Raw genomic sequence first — 19,969 nt, 5'->3', positions numbered from 1 at the left:
GTATCACATAATAAATAAACTTTATAAATAAATACGTTTAATTTGAAAAGAAAAGTTATTTCAACATAATCAGTGTGTTAATTCTAGCTTTCTTACTTTTATATATGTAAATTTACCTAAATTTCGTAATACTTATTTAATTATAAAAACTTAATCTTTTATAGGATAGAAGCTAATTGCGCAAATACAACCAGAACTGATTATGTCTTGGACAAGTCAAAGGAGTTCCTCCAGTCTTTCAGAGAGAGATGGCAGTTGATGAAAGAATGGTGGCCACAAAGCAAAAGTGCTCTAGTATTCAGCATTTTGTGATTGATGTCTGATTTGGAATTCAGTTAGCAATATTTCTGGATTAGTATATTTGGGTAAAAAAATACATTTTTAACTGATTGACTAAATGTTTTGCATTAAATATTGCGATAAAATATTTTTTTTTATATTCAAGATGACAGTTCAGGTCTTTATTGTACACCTAAAGCACTTGGCCGAGAATTTAAAAATCTTGTGATGAATTCAGTTAGTTGATATTGTCTTGCTGAATTAGAAGTTGGGTGAAAATTCTTGATAATAAAGATGATTTTTTTATGGTATCAAGAAAATGGATTTATTTTTGTTTAACAGAAAGATTGTATAGTAGTTACTGTTATGTAATTTTTACATCACGGTTCAGCCAGACCTGTTTGATTTTTAATTAAAGTTCAGGTTAAATTGAGTGAGGAAAGAAATTTAAAAACCTTTATTAGCCAATCTTACAGTAAATGTACGGGAGTTGTGCTTTTGTCAGTTCAATTTGCTTGTAAATATCCATCATACATTGGAACATAGTTGCACTGGTGGAAAGTAATGTTTTTTTTTTTAATTTACTTGATATTATGATTGTGAACTCTTTTTTAAAGAAATTGGAACAAAAGAAAACCAATTCGCAAATTGAACTTCAAATTTTAGAGAGCTTGAATTTTTTTGATTTCCTTGCATTGTCAATTATTGCAAATGTTTCTCATCAAACTTGACTATTGAATATCGCTATTCTTCTCACAAATCCTTAGCCTATCTTGCTATCAATAGTCGGGATTTTTTTTCTCAAGGCATGATTAGAGTTTATAGACATCATTTGACCAGACAGCAAGTTCTAAATGATATTATCTTCATTCAGGATATATCTTGACTCTCGGTAATGAAAAACACATGTAAACAGTGATTCATAAGATACAAGAATTCCATTCTTTAAATAGCTATGGCATCATCCAACTTGAAGATGCTGTGTACATCATGTAATCTGAAATCTTGCAAATATACTAACAAATACACCTATCAGCTTGTTTATTATTCTTCAGATACTTCATTTTTAAAAATGCTCTTTATTTCTATCAATAATACAAGCTGTGATTCGAGATAATGTGACCTAAACAATCCTGACTTTTGATAGCATAATAGGCCAAGGGTTTGTGAGAAGAGTAGCAGATCAGAAATCCTTGGCTACCAAAGATGAGCAAATGCATGCCACATAAATTAGATGAATGAAAGGATTGTAATAAAAAAGCCACTTATTTGAAAAAAGAGATTCTAAGTTCCATGCATTGTCCATCTTGTGAGGTTTCTTCATACTTATCAAATGACAAAAATTGTTTTAACAAGTGACACAATAAAGCCACGAAATCTGTTAAAAACTAGAAAATTTAATGTAATTCTTGTAAGAACAGAAAATTGTAAGTATTTTCTTATATTCCAATAGACAAAAAAATTGTGGTAGTTTTTTTAAAATGATGAAATAAGTACTTAACTTTATAATTTATGAAAAATTTGTTGATAACTGATTGCATTACTTTTTTACCGTAATATTTTAACAGTTTGTGTCACTAAGGTTGATATACATGTAATTACATCTTACAAATTTTATGTCAGTTCACTTAAATTATATATATAATTTTTGAATGGGAACCAAGATATGCAAAATAAAAAAAGAACAATTCATTCGTGTAATATCTCTGTGGATTTTGTCGTTCACAATGTAATATGTCAATAATTAGACAAAATGTCCATAATAATTGCAGCATTTCAAAATGGATATGTTCTTGCAATTTAAGGCAGAATTCTGTATTGATATGACCTTGACCCCCTAGGAGAAGAAATGTCAAGGTCAATACTTAAGACAATTATCTGATGTACATGTATGTTCTATACATTATATTTGCCCCATATCTTACTTACAACATCATGAAAAGCACAAAAGTAGCTTTCCATGAATGAGCGATAACAAACTTATACAACCAAAAAATTTAAATTTTTGTTGTTGCTTAGCAACCACTTAGAGGTCATTGAACACATATTTGAACATAAGTGGTATATGGATGTTATAGTTCAGCATGATGCCTTCTAAAGAGTTCATTCAGAACTGTCTATTTCAGCATTCATTGTTGTAAAATTTTAGCTAGAATATTGAAAAGTGTTGAAAAAAACTGATAAAATTCTGCACTTATTTGACCTTTGACCTCCTATAAATAAGCCTATACTGAGGTCAAACTTTAAGACAAATATTTACTGTACATCCCTCTTAATATAATGACCCCATATCTGACTTTAAAAGGTAATGGAATGCATAAATGTGATTTAGATGAGCAAAAAACAAGAAATACTGTCCGAAAAATACAAAATACCCGTTGCTTATCAACCTTTTTAAAATATTTATTGTCGCCCGCGTGGCGCAGTGATTAGAGCGTCTGCTCTAGAGTCGCGAAGTAAGGAGTTGATCCTTACGTCGCGGGTTCGAATCCCTCTGAGGGACGTGGAGACGGGTCCTTCGGATGAGACCGTATAAACCGAGATCCCGTGTCGCAGTAGGTGCTGGCACGAAAAAGATCCCTCACTGCTCAATGGCCTTAAGTGCCGAGTATAGGACAAAATTTGCAGCTCTCCACCGGCAAGTGGTGGCGTCTCCATATGAGTGAAAAATTCTCGAGAGGGACGTTAAACAACATACAAACAAAACAAAAACAAAAATATAATATTTATTTTGCAGAATTGAAAAAAAAAGTTTATGTGATTAATGTAGTTCAGTATAATGCCCTTTTGTGAGTATATTCTAAATTTCCTATTTCAACATACATCATTGTAAATTTTTAGCTTAAAGATTAAAAAGTGTCCAAACATTCAATAAAATTCTGCACTTATTTGACCTTTGAACTCTATTTCCAGTAGTTAGGTCAGTCGTGAGGTATCTGAATAGCTAAGGAATATCATCTCTGGAAAATTCCCTACAAAATGGTATGCATTATGCCTAGCTTTCCCTTTGGATAAAAAAGTTAAAAATTAATTTATAATGATATGTCAAAAGGTCTCCAAAGTCACTTAAAATACACCGGTAGAGAAAGCGTTAATTTTATTTATGTTTTATTTATATATTTTTCAAAATTTCATTTTGTTTTAATTTTGGTTTCATTTTGTTGATTGTGTGCTCACAATCAAGACTAAATAATATTCATTCATTCGTTTTTTTTTTATTGAATCGTCAATTTTTTGTCAAATTTTATCAATGACAGTAAAGATATTTAAAGTATAAAAAGCAGACAATGATAGAATGTCTTAAATCAGAAGAAATGATTTAGGGTATAAAAATTCTGGAGCTGCAGTTGGTTGTTTTTCATTTCTCAATTCTATAAACAAAATTTCAGTTAAGGTCTAGATACCAATGATGAATGCAGTTTTCTCCGTTTTATATACAAAAAACAAGGTGCTTGTTAAAATGTTTTTTTTACATAAATGAATAAATAATATACTTGAATCTTATTTAATAAACAAAACTGGCGGAGTTCAGATTGTATGCCTAAATATGTCAAGGTTACTCATTCACACTTTAATAAATTGTTTATAGTATGACCAAAATAAATTATGGTAATTGATACTCATTGGTTCGGTAATTATTTATTCTTGACATGTGGTTCAAATTGTGTAATTTTCTAAATAAATATTCTGAAATTAAGTACCATTTCCTGTACTTTTATTCATTCCACTCTGGGGTCGATAATTCATCAGTTACGTAAAAAACAAAATATCATTGGCTGTAAAAACCTCCACTGAATTTAAAAGTAGAAAAATGTTTACAAATTTCTGTTTCCCTGTTTGATCTCTGTTAAAAAAAAATAGCATACAAAGTGTGTTCTTAAGTGTTTATGTTGTATAAATTTATTAAAACTGGAATTTCCTAACAATTTTTCTTGACTGTAAATACTTATTCAATATATGTAATAACAAATAATGAAGTCTGAAAACTCAGATCCTCTAAGGAAATGTTTGATGAAAATATGTATCCATTGTTGTTTTATCGAAAAAATGGAATTCAGTTCATCTTTTAAAGAATATAATTTTTGGCGAAAAGAAAAAATATGTCCCCAATATAGTGCATGGATTAATAATAGCAAGATATACTTCAACAGTTCATATCCAAATTCATTTGTCGAATATGGTGTATCTATACACAAAAATATTTAATACCTTTTCATTTCGTTGATATTTAAACATTGATTGGGAAACCCTCTATCATACCTCCAAATTTCCTCTATCAACATCACTACAATTTTTCTCTCCTTTTCCTTACACTTTTTCTCTATTTCTTATTCCCCCTTATTCTCTCCCTTTATATCTCTCCCATTCTGTCTTGTCTTTTCCCCATTTTTTGCTATATTACAGCTGATATTCCATAAGGATGTATTCTGATGATAATGCTGAGGGACCAGTAGCCTGGTTCCCTGGCTCCTCTTGCCATACACTGCATCGATAGCGTAGAAAAATACAATGCTACAATGAACTTCTACTCCGGCAGCGCAGCTAAATACGACGTCACAATGAACTTCTACTGGAAGCACAGCTAAATACGACGTCACAATGAACTTCTACTGGAAGCACAGCTAAATACGACGTCACAATGGGTTCAGATTCAGGGCAGATTCGCGCTGAATCCATTGTAGTCCACCTGTCCCAAGTGTCGCGGAGTATACGAAGCATAACAGGGACATGGAACCAGACTAAAGGGATCAGCCATTCGTACGGAAATCTCCCGGTTTTATCCATCAAAGTAAGCAAAAATGTCTTGCACATTAACGCCCTTTTTTCTATTCGCATTTTCATTTTTTTGTAGTTTTGATAGTTTTCGCACAAAATATGAAGAAAAAAATTTATTCCAGATCTCAAGTTTTCCCAGAAGAAAAATTCCCATTCAGTGTCAATAATGAAGATTGATTGATTGATTGATTGATTGATTGTTGATTAACGTCTCTCTCGAGATTTTTTCACTCATATTGAGACGCCACCACTTGCCGGTGGAGGGCTACAAATTTTGACCTATGGACGGCACTTGAGCAGTAAGGGATCTTTTACGTGCCAGCACCTACTGCAACACGGGACCTTGGTTTATACAGTCTCATCCGAAGGAGCGATCTCCACGTCCCGCAATGGGATTCGAACCTGCGACGTAAGGATCAACTCCTTACTCCGCGACTCTAGAGCAGACGTTCGAACCACTGCGCCACGCCAATAATGAAGAAAACCAATTAGTTTGTTTTCAGTGCAATGTATCTAAAATAATATGCTCCCTTACTAAGCTAACTCACATTTTTTCGGCCGTTTTTTGTATCAAATAATGAATGTGAAATCATATACGGTACTAATTTTGATGCACCAGATGTGCATTTGGTCAAGTTATGCCTCTTAAGTGATGCTCATGCCGAAACGTTGAAAATCCGAAATATTCCAATACATCGAATTAAAGTACCAAAATTGAAAAGTTTAATCTAAGTTATCTCTGAATAATAATTCCTTATTCTTCTATTCCACCAAGTGCATTCAAGACCCATTAACAAAATAAACCATAAATCTGCTAAAATTAAACGCAAAGGGAGAGTTGCGTATCACAGGGCCGCATCCCTTTCCATACAATTAATATTCATTCCTCTTTTCATCAAATTTACCAATGATCATATCTAATGCTTTTTTCAGTCCTAACATATATCATGTCGTACTTATGTTAGAATTTTTTTCTTTATTATAATTTCATGCTTATCATGAAAGCAATAAAATTTTATTTCTTTATATAAAGATGGTTAATACGGAAGCCGGTTGGCACCAATATTTGAATACTGTTCCATTGCCTACTCTTCTGGTGCAATTTTTATACTTTATTTTCTTTGTGATAAAAAAAAGTAAGATAAATTTATGGATATAAAAAGATTAGTATCATCATAAAATTATTGGACTCAAATACAAATGCAACAAATATTTAAAATTTCTAACTATGAATGTCTGAATACTGACAAAAAAAGAACGTATAAACTTCACGTGCTGATGGCATGGATCTTTTTCCTGTGATAATGCTGATGTTCTATCAAATATTTATGATATGTGAATTGCAAAAAAAAATCGTATCATTTGCAACTGTAATTAATGTATTCATCACAAAATTCACTTCTTCTGAAAAACTTTTACAATTTACTAGTTATTATCGGCCATTTTTACACCGGAGGAAATCATTAAAAAGTGATACAAAATTTAACGTAGATATCAAAAACAGGTTACACGAAGGTGATAAGCTTAAGGTTCAACCAGAACTGCAAAGACAAGGTAATATAACTAATAAATTGTAAAAGTTTTTAAGAAGAAGTGAATTTTGTTTTGAATACATTAATAATTTTAGGCACTGTAATTCATATCCGGAAACTCAATAAGTTTAATATGTTTCTATATCGTATGCACGCCCATCTTGAGGAGCAGTTCATGCAACAACTTTTTTTTTTAAATCATAAATTAATGAATATATGATGAGAAATGAAAACAAATTGAAACCTATTATTTACCATTTAGACAAAGTATAGAGCGAATTTTTTTTCATGACTTTTAGGTTTGTAATCAATAGAGAATTATTTTCATTGAGGCAATGAAAAAATAACGCCCCAATTCCCCCATGTGCACATTCTAACACAACTACAAATAGATCGGTCGCTACTGCGGCCGATAATTATGCATCAAAGAATTTATTTTAAAAAATTGTGTGTAAATTTTATACGGTACCAATTTTGATGCACCAGATGTGCATTTTGACAATTTTTTTTTCAGTGATACTCATGATTAAAAGTTGGAAATCCGAAATGTTTTCGATAAAAAAAAATATTGAAGAGCTGAGAAGAGTTGTCCCAAAGACTGGAGATAAATTCGCCGAAGGATCAGAGCTATGTATGAGGGAGAAAATCCTTAATTTTAATAAAATTTCTAAATTTTACCACAGCAATTAAATTTGTATCTCTATTTTCAAGCAAGTACCGACTACTTAGCTACTAGGCGGTAGAGACGCTCGACTAATAGTCAACGAACAGAGGCCTCGACCAAGGGTCTTATATATAAATCTTATACAGTACCAATTTCAATGCACCAGATGCGTATTTCGACAAATTATATCTCTTAAGTGATGTCCATTCTGAAATGTTGGAAATCCAAAATATTTAAAAATAAATATACGAAACAGACTTGTGTCTGTGTGAAATACATTAAATTGCTTTTTATGCAATCAATTCTATACACTAACCGCCATTTACATAAAAATGCAAAGATGAATGGTTTCGTTTTTGGGTTATAAGAAAAAGATTGATCATATATTAATCTTAGTTAAGATTACGAATTTACCTGACGTAAAAACCACTGCTCATGTGCATTACTATAAAAAGATGAGATTTCATCGTTCCTGCTATCCCATCGTGTTTGCATAGCTTGGTTGGAACACTGAGGTATGTTATACTTGTGAAAAAACGGTTTTGTTTTTTTTGTTTTTTTAAAAAATGATATGCATTTCATGTTTTATAAATGGATTTGCTTTTTAATGACAAATAAAATAATCAAATTGTAATTATTCTCTGATAAATAATTAAAAAGGAGTCTTAAAATTAATGGATGAAATAGATTTTTTTCTTTGTTGTCTAATTGAATAATTAGATTTAAAACTTTGAATTTTTTTTTTCATTCCTTCAAGGATTTTTTAAATTATGGGAATTTATAATGTTTGCATCCAGTCTTTATTATTTTATTTTCAGTTAACCACTGTATGCGTTCATTTGTCTAGATTCTCAATGTCGTAAATTCTAAAATAGTTAATGATCTTTGTTCATCATAAACGAGAAGGTATGGCACCTTTTAGCAAATGTGTAGCTCACTGGTCTGACGAAATGGGGATTGGCGATCAGAAAGGTACAGATCCACCCCTCGAAAAATGTTAACATTAATTTAATTTCCCACAAAAGAGTGCATGGTTCTCGAGTTATATATCAGTTTATTGAGCTATTATTTCAAAATGTTACTAGCCGTAAGTTCTTTTCACATTACTCTCAACAAGAAATATTCCAATACCCCACGACCGTTGCTTATAATTTCCGAATTTGTGAACATCATTTTCAATGACTCATATACCGTATGTTTAATTTTACAATAACTATTCATCCACAGTGATTTGCACTATTTTTATCAGTGTCTGGCATTTGTATAAAATTGAATAAGAGTTATATTATTCTTTCATATGAATAAAAGACTAAATAAAAAGCTTACTGTTCAATTCACGTTATCAAACAAGTGAAAGTTGACTTAGTTGGTAAAAAAAAATATTTTCAAAGAGAATTAACTCTTCAATTTACAAAAAGACTCAAAGCATACAATTGATAGATCATTAACTTTTCTTCAGAATATTTTTTTGTAAGTAGTGATTTTTCTTAAAGCTTGTCCTGTCGTGAATACCTTTTCAACATAAATCTTATGTCTACCAATATATAAAATAGAATGATAATAATGAAAATTGCCCATTCAATCAAGTTAATGATAATTTTCCATTAATTCTCTGATGGAGTTTTATTTCTTTATACAGATTTGCTGTCACAATGAAGTTGGTCTTCCTGTTCATCGTTCTATGCCTTGCTCTCACTCAAGCTTATTATTACAACAAGCATTACTATTATCCCAGCGTGTACAGAAAATACTACTACCCAAGTAAGTGGACTCTTTGTATCTGTGACAGGAATACTGAAATTAACTACACAGGCAATTCACATTTTTCTTTGTCATTACAAAATTCGTTATTTTGTATATAAAAAACAAAATAATAAATGCATAAAATGTGAAAGGGGGGGGGGCAAAAAGGGTTACGTTATTTACAATTGCAAATTCTTATTTCAGATGATTGTGACATTAAATGTAAAAATAATTGATGAAAAAAATACATATTAAAGAATATTTCATAAACTTTATATTTGTATTCATCTGTTTAAGGAATAAAACACATTTTTGCAAGGACTAGTATGTTTGAACCCTTGAACCCATGATTAGATAGAAACAAACAATAAAATGTTCTTTCTTTCAGAAAAATATTATAGCCATTACTACCGCCCTCGACGCCATTACTACAGTCCCTGAAACGTTCTACTTTCCCATTTTTCCGTTCGCTCACCGTTCGTTCACCGTTCGTTCAGCGTGCGTTCACCGTTCGTTCACCGTGCGTTCACCGTTCGCTCTCCGTTCACAGTTTTGCGTTCACCGTTCACCGTGCGCTCGCGTTCACCGTTCACATAGCGTTCAGCGTTCGCTCTTCGTTCCGTTCACTTTGCGTTCACCTTGCGTTCAGCGTTCACCTATCGTTCAGTTTTCATTGCCATTCGGAACTCCCAAGTGATAGGACTTATCTTTTTGTAGGTAAGGAGTTACAGATTTTTTAATTTAATAACTAACATATCGTGTTTGAAGAATCATTATTTCATGGGGGAAAATATCTAAGATATATATTTTTATTATTCTAACTTAGCTATTAGGTTATTTATTAAATTACTCTGGAAAATAAATGTTGTTCTGTACCTATGTAGAACGATGCTGAAATATTAAATTTAACTAAGGGCAATGTGCAAATACTTCAAGGATTGCAACATTTTGTTTTGTTAAAGACGACAAATCGTTAATGGAGATATAATTATCCAAGTCAAATAATTACGCAGCAAAATTACGAAAATATTTATTTCTAACGCGTTTTTTTATTCAGTTACTACAGAAAATATGATAGAACTAGTTCTGAGAGTTATACATAGTACTGCGGATATCCCGTTAATTTATTATCTTTGGAGCGAATTAAATTGATAGTGTGTTTAAAGGAAATATTTATTTAAAATGAAATGCACTACAGAATTTTCGCTACTATAATACATGTATGTAAAGTCTATAGTTATAGAGAAAAAAAATTCTTTCTTCACCGTAACTTTATATGTTTGCCATTCGATATGATTAATACCCCCCCCCCTTTTCCCCTAAATCGGTTACTTAGTCAGTACTGTATTTCCAGAAAATTTTAATTAACCTGTTAAAAAAAGTTAAGGTCTTTTTTAGAACAAAAATTTCAGTCTCAAAACAAACATGCACCTAAAAAAGTCACAAAACAATAGTAGTTCACAATGTACACGTGTCGGCGGTGGTATTTGAAATTGGCAGAGAGTATGTTTCAAATTCAAGTGTTAATGCCCAATATATTTTATTCATTTATTATTCAAATGTTGGTATCAAATCTAGAAATGATAAAAATAAATGTTATAACTTGTTGGAAATACTCGCACTTCGTCTTCGATGTGACGAAACTTTCACACCTGCACAGTGTCGAATGATTTTGATTGACAGGACAAGCACGTGGACTTCGTGTGAACTTGAAGCAGGAAAATAAAAACGAGTAATACTGTCAAACAGATAGATATGATTTGTTGATAAAAAAAAAGAAGTTACTTTCACTGTCTAATATATTTAGAAAAAAATTTCAGTGTTATTGTTTGATATAGGTACAAACATTTAGTGAAGCCTGAAAGGAAGGGGGGGGGGCTGAAACGGAATCTCTCTCTCTCTCTCTCATTTGTCTGTTTAATAAAAATTATAACAGCATATTACTTAAATATCAAGTTCTGAAAATTGAATTTATAACAAATAATATGAATATGTATCTTTGTATTATCTTGTCCGAGTATAATCACGGCCATCTACAGATACATGCAGAAGTCTGCTCAATAAATCATCATGAAAAATAGAAATGACACATAATATATTATTGTATTAAAAATTTAAAATACGAGCGTATAAATGCAAAACGTCCACTGACCATTGTAATTATTTTTTTTTCATTACTTTACATGAAATCGCCTTGACACGGAGATATATGAATGGGTGTTACAATCGCTTTAATTCATTCTATAAGTCAGAAGTTTTCTCTGATTTGTTATCAAATAAGAATAAACATTTTTATTTTCCAACTAAAAAAATATCTTTTATACTTCAGCGTTCGGCAACAATTGCAATGTTTTAATGCGTTAAAAATCGTATTATTAAAAACTTAATGTGCATGAATCGTCTTTCTTAGGACAATTTTGGAGAATTTATTTTATTTACTTATTTTTTCATTCATTTATTGGTTTACTTATTTATTTATTTTTTTTTTTTGGCACCTGACATTATAATACAATAAAATAGTTTCAATGCAAGGAAAAGATCAGAGGCATTCCGAATATATCGTTCATCTTGCGTTCACCGTTCGTTCACCGTTCACTTTGCGTTCGCGTTTGCGCTCCGTTCGCGTTCTGCGTTCGCTCACCGTTCACCGTTCACACATCGTTCACCAAGTTGCGTTCAGCGTTCACACATCGTTCACTCACCGTTCGCTCTGCGTTCGTTCAGCGTTCGTTCACCGTTCGTTCAGCGTTCGCTCACCGTTCAAGTGGGAAAGTAGAACGTTTCAGGGACTGTACTATCGGCGATATTACCCAAAGCGATACCATTATTCATCGTACTACAAGCGTCCATATTACCACACTAAATACTACACACAAAAATATTACTGAGGGGCTGCATTGCGGTAAGTTACTTCCCACACTCCAAATGGATGCAAACTTTATCTTTTTTTTTTTGTTGTTTTCATTAAAAATAAGTTTAAAACACATCAAATTTTTAATTCGTCCAAAATCTTTTTAAAAACGAAAATGTGCATGCTAAGCACATTTAACGTGGATACATTATTAATTGAAAGTTTCTTTTCTTATTGTAACTAGCGAGGGAATATCATACTTTGATTACCAAATTTTTAGTTTCCTAATTCTTCTTATTGATCCATTTCTTAACCTTCTGAAGCTAATCCTTTTTAATAGATAAAAGAATATGTTTTGATCGTGTTTTATATTTTATTTCTATTGTTTTTTCTCTCGCTCTTTTCTTCTCTGTCTTTGACAAAATGTGTATCGCTGTGTAATCTATATGTAGATATAACGAACAGGAAAATGTCTAATGAAACACTCGAACTGAGAACAGTCAAAAAACATGATATCTTGAATCATCATAGGTGAGATGAGATCATGGAGGAGAAAACGTCCCCTATTAACTATTCATTCCCTTGTGAGCCATTGGTTTGATCTGTTAATCAGAAGAAAAAAAAATGTTTAGCCATTTAAGTATGAAATAAGGACCTAACAATTTGTATTTCATATAGTTAATATAAATATATTTTATGCCATATAATAGTTGTAAAAGACTTTTTTTGTTTATCATTTCAGGTGAGAAAAAGACGATGAAGAGTTCAATATTTTGTAAAATTGCTTCAAATTAAAGATCGAAACTTTTAATGAATTGTTGTTTGATTTCCTCACCCCTCTCACAAAAATAAGAAACCTTGGGCTTGAAAAAAAAATCTTTGTACACATACAACCTCTTTCTGATTTTCTTTTCATTATTATTTTATCGAGTGTATAAAATATTTTTTTTATTTAAATTTTAAAATGGATCCTGATTTTAAACAAATTGCATTTTGCCAAATATTTTGAGGCTGTGTTTAAAGCATATACTAGTTATATGAAATTTTTATCGTAAATCGCTTATTCACCTGTTAATTTGAATTTTGATAATTCTTCTCTCAATCACATTTTACAAATAGGAGACACAATAATTTTATATTTTCCTCATCCAACGAGTTGATATGTTGATTGTATATGCACCAGGCTTGCAGTTTCAAAGGGTAGCATTGTTCCAACCATTATTGAAATAACAATCAGTCTGGAAATTATCATTTTTATTGTGGTTGAGAATGCCTTTCAAAAACAACACCACATTGCACCGCTATTGTAATAACGATCACTATTGTGATAACGATCACTATTGTAATAACGATCACTATTGAAACAATTATCTCAGGATGCAACCTCTATTGAAAAAAGTCTACTTTTGAATCAATATTTTCAGAAGAGGTTTTAAATGCATTGCAAAACCTAAATCAGGTTACCAACACTATTGAAATAACCTTCAATAATGAAATAAAGATGTCAATAGTGATTGAAATAATGATTTCAACAGTGATTGAAATACTTATTTTTATAGTTGCTGACAATGTTTTCAATATCAAAACCTCATTGCAAGACTTACTGAAATAACCCAACTTTTGAAGTTCTAAAAAAATATTAAAGGATTAATTTTCATTATGTTTTCCGACACAATAAATTAAATTGTTGAGTTTAAGATATGATAAGTAATTTAATAATTTCCACTCTTTTCTACAAATTACTTTTCTATGCAAGGAGATCTTCGATTTAATTCAATTCAAACAAAGTATGCAAAGATATTAAAAAAACAAAAATTCAAAGGAAGAAAGTATAAGCATTATTACAAATCTGGGCGTTGTTTCAATAGTGGTCACACTTATAAAACCGGTATTCAGATAATGTCCACTATTAAAATAATGATCTCAATAGTGAAAGTTATTTCAGTAGTGGTTGCAAGCTGTGTCCGGTTTTGAAATGCACTTTCAACCACTATTGAAATAATTATTTCAATAGTGAACGTTATTTCGTTAGACGATGGGCTAAATATAAGAGGACCTTGACACTTTTTCAGAATAAATAAATGTATCAGATGAATGTTGAAATCACGCATTAAGCGATTGAGGGACAATATGAAAACCATCTTTTTGTCTTCGAAAGTGCAAACCGTTCACGGTAGCTCAGTCGGTGGAGCGTTCGCTTCGTGATCGGCAGGTTCGAATCTCGGCCGCGACAGACTAAGTCGACAAAGAATGGGTAGCAACTGTTCCTTCGCCATGCGCTCGGCACTTTGAAGTGAAAGTGAAAGTTGCGGGTCCTTCGTATGAGACCTTAAAAACCGAAGCCCCGTGTCACGGCAGGCGTTGGCACGATTAAGATCCCTCACTGCTCAATGGCCCTGAGTGCCGAGTAAAGGTCAAAATTTGTAGCCCTTTACCGGTATATGGTGACGTCTCTATATGAGTGAAACATTCTCGAATGGGACGTAAAACAACATACAATCAATCAATCAATCGAAAGTGCAAAAGTGAAACAAAAATTAGATAGATTACACGATAAGTAAGTACTGGTCCCCGCTGACAAAGCAGGTAACAACACTGTCTTTGTTAAGGCTCATTATTTGAATTGGATTTTAGAGGAATTAGGATTTAATTCTACAAGTAGTAATCCAACTTACACCTATAGCTCCCTTTCTAAGGAGGAAATCTCACTAAAATATCTACACCAGTGAAAGAAAAACTTCAGGAGTATTGTACAACAGTATATTCGAGAAGTGGTGCAAATTACATACTTTAAAACTCCAGGGATCTTTTAGAAAATTTGAAATCACAAAATTTTAACAAAATCAATGACATCAAAACGATGACCTTTCAACACTTTATACAACCATTTACCACGAAAAATTTAAGTCCAGACTTTTTGACATCAGAAACAGCTGCTTTTTCAATAAATATGGAACTCATAAATATACTTACCTAGTCATTGGTCGTTTGCAAAATTATTTTGTTAAATAGTATTCTAATTGTACACACAGGTACTCTGAAGTTGATCTTATAGAGATGCCTGAGTTTCTGAATGAAAATATCTATGTAATTTTTGGAGATCAGGTCTTTCAGCAATCAATTGGAATTCCCAGGGGTACCAGTTGCACCCCCTTGTTAGCAGACCTATTTTTTTATTCATAAGAAGCAGAATTTATTCAAAATCGTATACATGACAGGAAGAAAACACTTGTTGTGGACTTCAACTCGAAATTTATTTATTTTATTTATTATATTATATATCGATGACGTAATATCAATTAACAATAGTTATTTTCATTCATATGTCGACTCGATATATCCCATTGAGCTTGAATAAAAGATACCACAGAGTCTGACACATATGGTTTATATTTGACTATTTTACTGGAAAAAAGACTTTAATGTTAATCTAACAACAAAGATCTATGACAAACGTGATGACTTCAATTTTTCAATCGTCAACTTCCCTCACTTACCGGTATGTAGCAATACACGCTTATCACCTGCATATGGTGTTTTTGTCTCCAACTTGATCCGATACGCAAGATCATGTTCTACGTACGAACAATTTCTTACAAGAACCAAGCTATTTACAAACAAGCTGATAAAACAAGGAGACCAAGTCATCATTTGGCATGCTATGGTCGATACAAAGACCTTGCAAGGAAATACAACCTATCATTAAGTCATATGCTGACTGACGTTTTTCATACTAATTGTTAGGCCATTATTTACACACTGAATTGTCGACAGATTTTTCAAATTTTCCCGAACATTACAAGAAGCAAACGGCGGGTGTGACCGGTTGGCAGGGCATGCTTACTCCTCCATGGCACCTGATCCCACTTCTTATATTTTTAGAGGTCCGTGTTGACTCTGCTCCTTATTTGTATTGTTTAAATGGACTTTGAGCTTGAATACTATTCGTTATCTTCATGTTTTATTCAATAGTAGTTGCAGCCCGTATTTGGTTTTTATACGCACTCTCAAACACTATTGAAATAATTAGTTCAATAGTGGTCATTATTTCAAAAGAGGTTGTAATTATGCACCAACCATTGAAATGATCATCACTACTGAAATAATTATTTCAATAGTGGATATTATTTCAATAGCGGTTTTATACGGAAAACCACTATTGAAATAACAACCTCTATTGTTATTAACGCTAATACTAAGTTTCCGCGAATGGTTGTTTTTAATAACTATGCGAGTAGAAACGTTGGATTTACTTTCTATATTTGTAGTGTAGGCAAGCCAATGAATAGTAACAAAAATCTATTTTTATTTTATTTACTTTTAATTATAAATAATAATATTTTTATCAAAAATTTTGTAAAGATACATATCTGTCTTCTTTCTACTTCTTTTTAAATCTAATTTCTACGATTATCTGTGTTTATAATCTTTTACCTTCCCCAATTTATGACAAAGATTAAAAAAAAGATATAACGTCACTTCCGATGTGACGACAACTCTTTAAAAATTTGGGATGTCAACACGGCATTTAATTAGAGTTATTGCCAATTCCCCGAGCGCAGCGCACAGCGAGAACAACGCCATTGCGTAAAAATCGCGAATACTTTTGTCATAGCGCTGTATTTAAACGTTCTTTCAATAGTGATTGCAATCTGCTTTAGTTTTTGAAATGCATTTAAAACCTCTATTGAAATCATTGTTTCTAAAGTAAACGTTATTTTAATAATGGTTACATTTGTTTAATTTCCACATGCACTATCAACCACTATTGAAATAAGTATTTCGGTAGTGAAAATTGTGAGGCATAAAACACAGACTTCCCAGAAGAGGTGGGATCAGGTGCCTAGGAGGAGTAAGCAAAACTAGAAGTAGTGTAAATTGCAACAGCATTTTCCTCCTTATCCTAAAAGTCGTATGCTCTGTTAATATATGAGCAAAATTATCAAATATCCAGACAAAGTAAGCGAAATGGTGTGGTTATTTTTCGAAGTATTTCTTTTTATTTTTTGCAATCTTAATCTTAATTTTAGTGCCTTAAAAGTATAGTAACTGTAAATCACGTGCCTGAAAACAATTTGCCATCGCTCCTCCACGTATAAGGTGAAACTGTGCTGTCCCCTTTCAGATGTCAATACACATGTATGACAATAATATAATATAACAGCTGTTTCTCTTTACCTAGGTGAGTTAAGGCTAGGTTTAGGAATTTCTATGCAAATAAACTAATTAAAATGCCTAAGGACTATATCTATTATACAGAGAATGTTAAAACTTATTGTCTAATATATACTTGGTACCCACGCCATGAGAAGTCAGTACACATTATGACGTCATATTATAACGTCATTGTTCTCTACTTAACATGATTATAATGGACATCCACAAAACTGCTTCGGCGCAAGAACTTACCCTATTTTATTTAACTGAAACAAGGTATATTTAAAAGCAAATTATTCTAAAGATTACTGGTATTGCTGCACAAATATCAACAGCTCAGTTGTTTAATTACTATTTGTGAAGTTTTAAGTTGAATCATGGTAAAAATATACAGTCCGGCATAAGTTTTCTCAAATTCCGATCAAATGAGAAAATGCCTATGATTTGTGCAGTAGTTTTATAAATCTATAGAATATTCTTCTTAGCATTATACACATTTTATGTAATTTAAATAGGGTAATCCCTTGTGCCGAAGCTGTTTTCTTGATGTGTTTTATTACCTCCAGTAGGTAAGAACAATGACGTAATAATATGACTTCATAATGTGTACTGGCTGTAACATATTGTGGGTAGTAAGTATGTATAAAAAACAAATCAATACCTTCTCTGTATAATAAATATACACATGTACCTCTTATGCGTTTTTATTAGCTCATTTGCCTAGAAACGCATATCCCCAGCCTTAACTCACATGCGTAATGGCGAGAACATCGTCCAAGATACGATGTAGTTACGATATCGACAGATTACTTTTCTATAGTTTGCTATTATATTTCTCTAATTTTGTATCAAAATACTTTCTGTTTTAAGAAGTTTTCCTTACTGAAAATATCCACGATATCATACCGATATCGAATCATGATTGTTCAAAAGATTATGGTTTCCACCCTTAATATTGTGTTTTTTAACATGTGAGTTACTTGAAAACTATCACTTATAAAGCTTTCCCTCTAGTGTCGATATCGCCGATATCGCTTCGATATCGAATCATGTTTGCTCAACCCTTGGTAAGTACCGTCCCCGTCACTGTGTATGTGTGTCTATGTTTAAATACTTGACCTTTACGAAGATTGTACTTGGCATCGATATCGTCGATATTAACGATATCGTATCGATATCGAATCCTGATTGTTAAAAACATTAGGTTTTACCAACTTTCACCCTAACACACAACATTACTTTTAACCTAACCAAAGACAGTAACTTCTGTATTTCTTAATGCAATACTTGAGCATAATTACTTTCTGATTAATAAGTTGACCCTACTGTCGATATCGTCGATGTCGACAATATCGTATCGATATCGAATCATGTTTGCTAAAAACAGTTTTACCAACTTTCACCCTAACCCAAAACCTTACTCTTAACCTAACCCAAGACAATAACAACCATAACCCTTGTATGTCATCCTAATCCTAATTTATTTTCACATTCAAAGACTATATAACCTGTGGCCTTGTAAAATTATGTTATACTTCATTTTGAAAATGAATCGCAACGATACGATATAGGCATGATGTTGTCGATATCGAAGACATCGACATAGCAGCAAGTCTCATTTTTGGCATCAAGTACTTTCAAATAATAGTGCTGATCAGGATCGATACGATATCGACATAATATTGTCGATATCGACATAATTTTGTCGATATCGACATCGAATTCGTTCTTGGACATGTATGAGAACATTTGGCGAGCAACATCACTCTGACAAATAAAATACTTAACCAAATATAATATGCATGACTAGAAAATAAAAAAAAATCTGACGTTGACATCACATTTCAGACTATGGTATCAGAGCAGTGGGTAGGAGGAGGTTGCACTCAATTTTATATACTCTTTTCAATTAAATTCGGATTCCTCAAGATTATAAAATTGTATTGACTTTTTAGATATTTACAGCTGTAGTATGGGGAGCACTGAACGAGGTCTTGTGATAAAACTCAGGGTTTTTTACATGCAATTTTTTTCTTTTATTGTGCAAAAAAAAGTACAGAACCGTAACAGAATAAGAAATCGTATATCAAATGAAAGCTACTGATTTAATTTTACATACATGTCCTAACCATGCAAATGTTTGAAAACTTCGAAAGAGAGAACTATGTAATTTTAATGTTAATAAATGAAGCTGTATGTATAAATCCTGTACTAAACTTTATAAATTCATTATTTCTTTTTCATCCCAACATTCAAATTTCACTCATTCATTTGCATTAAACGTCAAGTCTTCACTTCAAACTTGGAGTGATTTATTAACATTAAAAATATGATTCAGAAAAACTTTTCAGGAAAAAAAGTGGTTTTTAGAAAACTGAACAAGGACTTCTATTCCTTAAAGATGATGCAAGGCAAGTCTTAGTTTTATTTTCCCTAAAGCTTCAATGAAAGACATCTAAGCTACTGCCAATATACTTCATGAAAACTTGGATTTCAGTAACTACTGTTGTAGTTTTTTGTTGTTTTCGTGCAATGAAAAGCTTCATAATTTCATGTCCTAAACTTAATAGAAAAATTTTAATATAGTCGTACAATTCTGCAACATCGAAGTAGCCCGCAAACCATTATTATTCTATCAAACCTCAAAAATGTTGACCATAGAAAATACCTTACATTAATTCACCATAGATCGGACAATATTCTTACAATACTTTTTGAAGCACACGTATCTCTGTGTTGATGGTCGCTGAAATCTCAACAAGGGTAAAAAAGACATTCTACCAAAATAAAAAAGTTAACGTGATCTGACTGAAATCTTAATTATACAAACATCTTTAGAAATGGATTTTTTCACACATGTAAAAATATTTTGTAACAGGAGCGTCATCTACACAGCCGAAATCTAATTCGCTTTTGCTTCTCAGGTGAATTTCTGGTGCCGTGTTGGATTCAGAGAGGGGACAGATA

The 19,969-nt window shown here is 32.0% G+C and overlaps 3 long non-coding RNA genes across 4 annotated transcripts in view; 2 read left to right on the top strand and 1 right to left on the bottom strand.

Moving 5' to 3' along the window:
- The window catches only part of LOC133199037 (uncharacterized), a 196,270-nt gene that overhangs the window by 62,894 nt on the left and 113,407 nt on the right, over positions 1 to 19,969 (bottom strand). The gene's annotated exons all lie outside the window — the stretch shown is intronic.
- On the top strand, positions 7,675 to 9,432 carry LOC133198725 (uncharacterized). Of its 2 annotated transcripts, none has more exons than XR_009722563.1 (3): positions 7,675 to 7,766; positions 8,891 to 9,012; positions 9,383 to 9,432. It is a non-coding gene; the product is annotated as an uncharacterized LOC133198725 (long non-coding RNA). The 2 variants fall into 2 exon arrangements; XR_009722564.1 differs by lacking the exon at positions 7,675 to 7,766 and adding an exon at positions 8,205 to 8,223.
- Positions 11,793 to 12,656, top strand: LOC133198726 (uncharacterized). The gene is made up of 2 exons (XR_009722565.1): positions 11,793 to 11,896; positions 12,588 to 12,656. It is a non-coding gene; the product is annotated as an uncharacterized LOC133198726 (long non-coding RNA).

The sequence above is a fragment of the Saccostrea echinata genome, unplaced genomic scaffold (genome assembly GCF_033153115.1).
Source record: "Saccostrea echinata isolate AGI-Se365-2 ecotype Australia unplaced genomic scaffold, CSIRO_AGI_Sech_v1 ptg000033l, whole genome shotgun sequence".
In the NCBI taxonomy this organism is placed as follows: domain Eukaryota; kingdom Metazoa; phylum Mollusca; class Bivalvia; order Ostreida; family Ostreidae; genus Saccostrea; species Saccostrea echinata.
The sequence above is the reverse complement of the archived record's forward strand: the minus strand, read 5'-3'. Positions and strand labels throughout refer to the sequence as shown.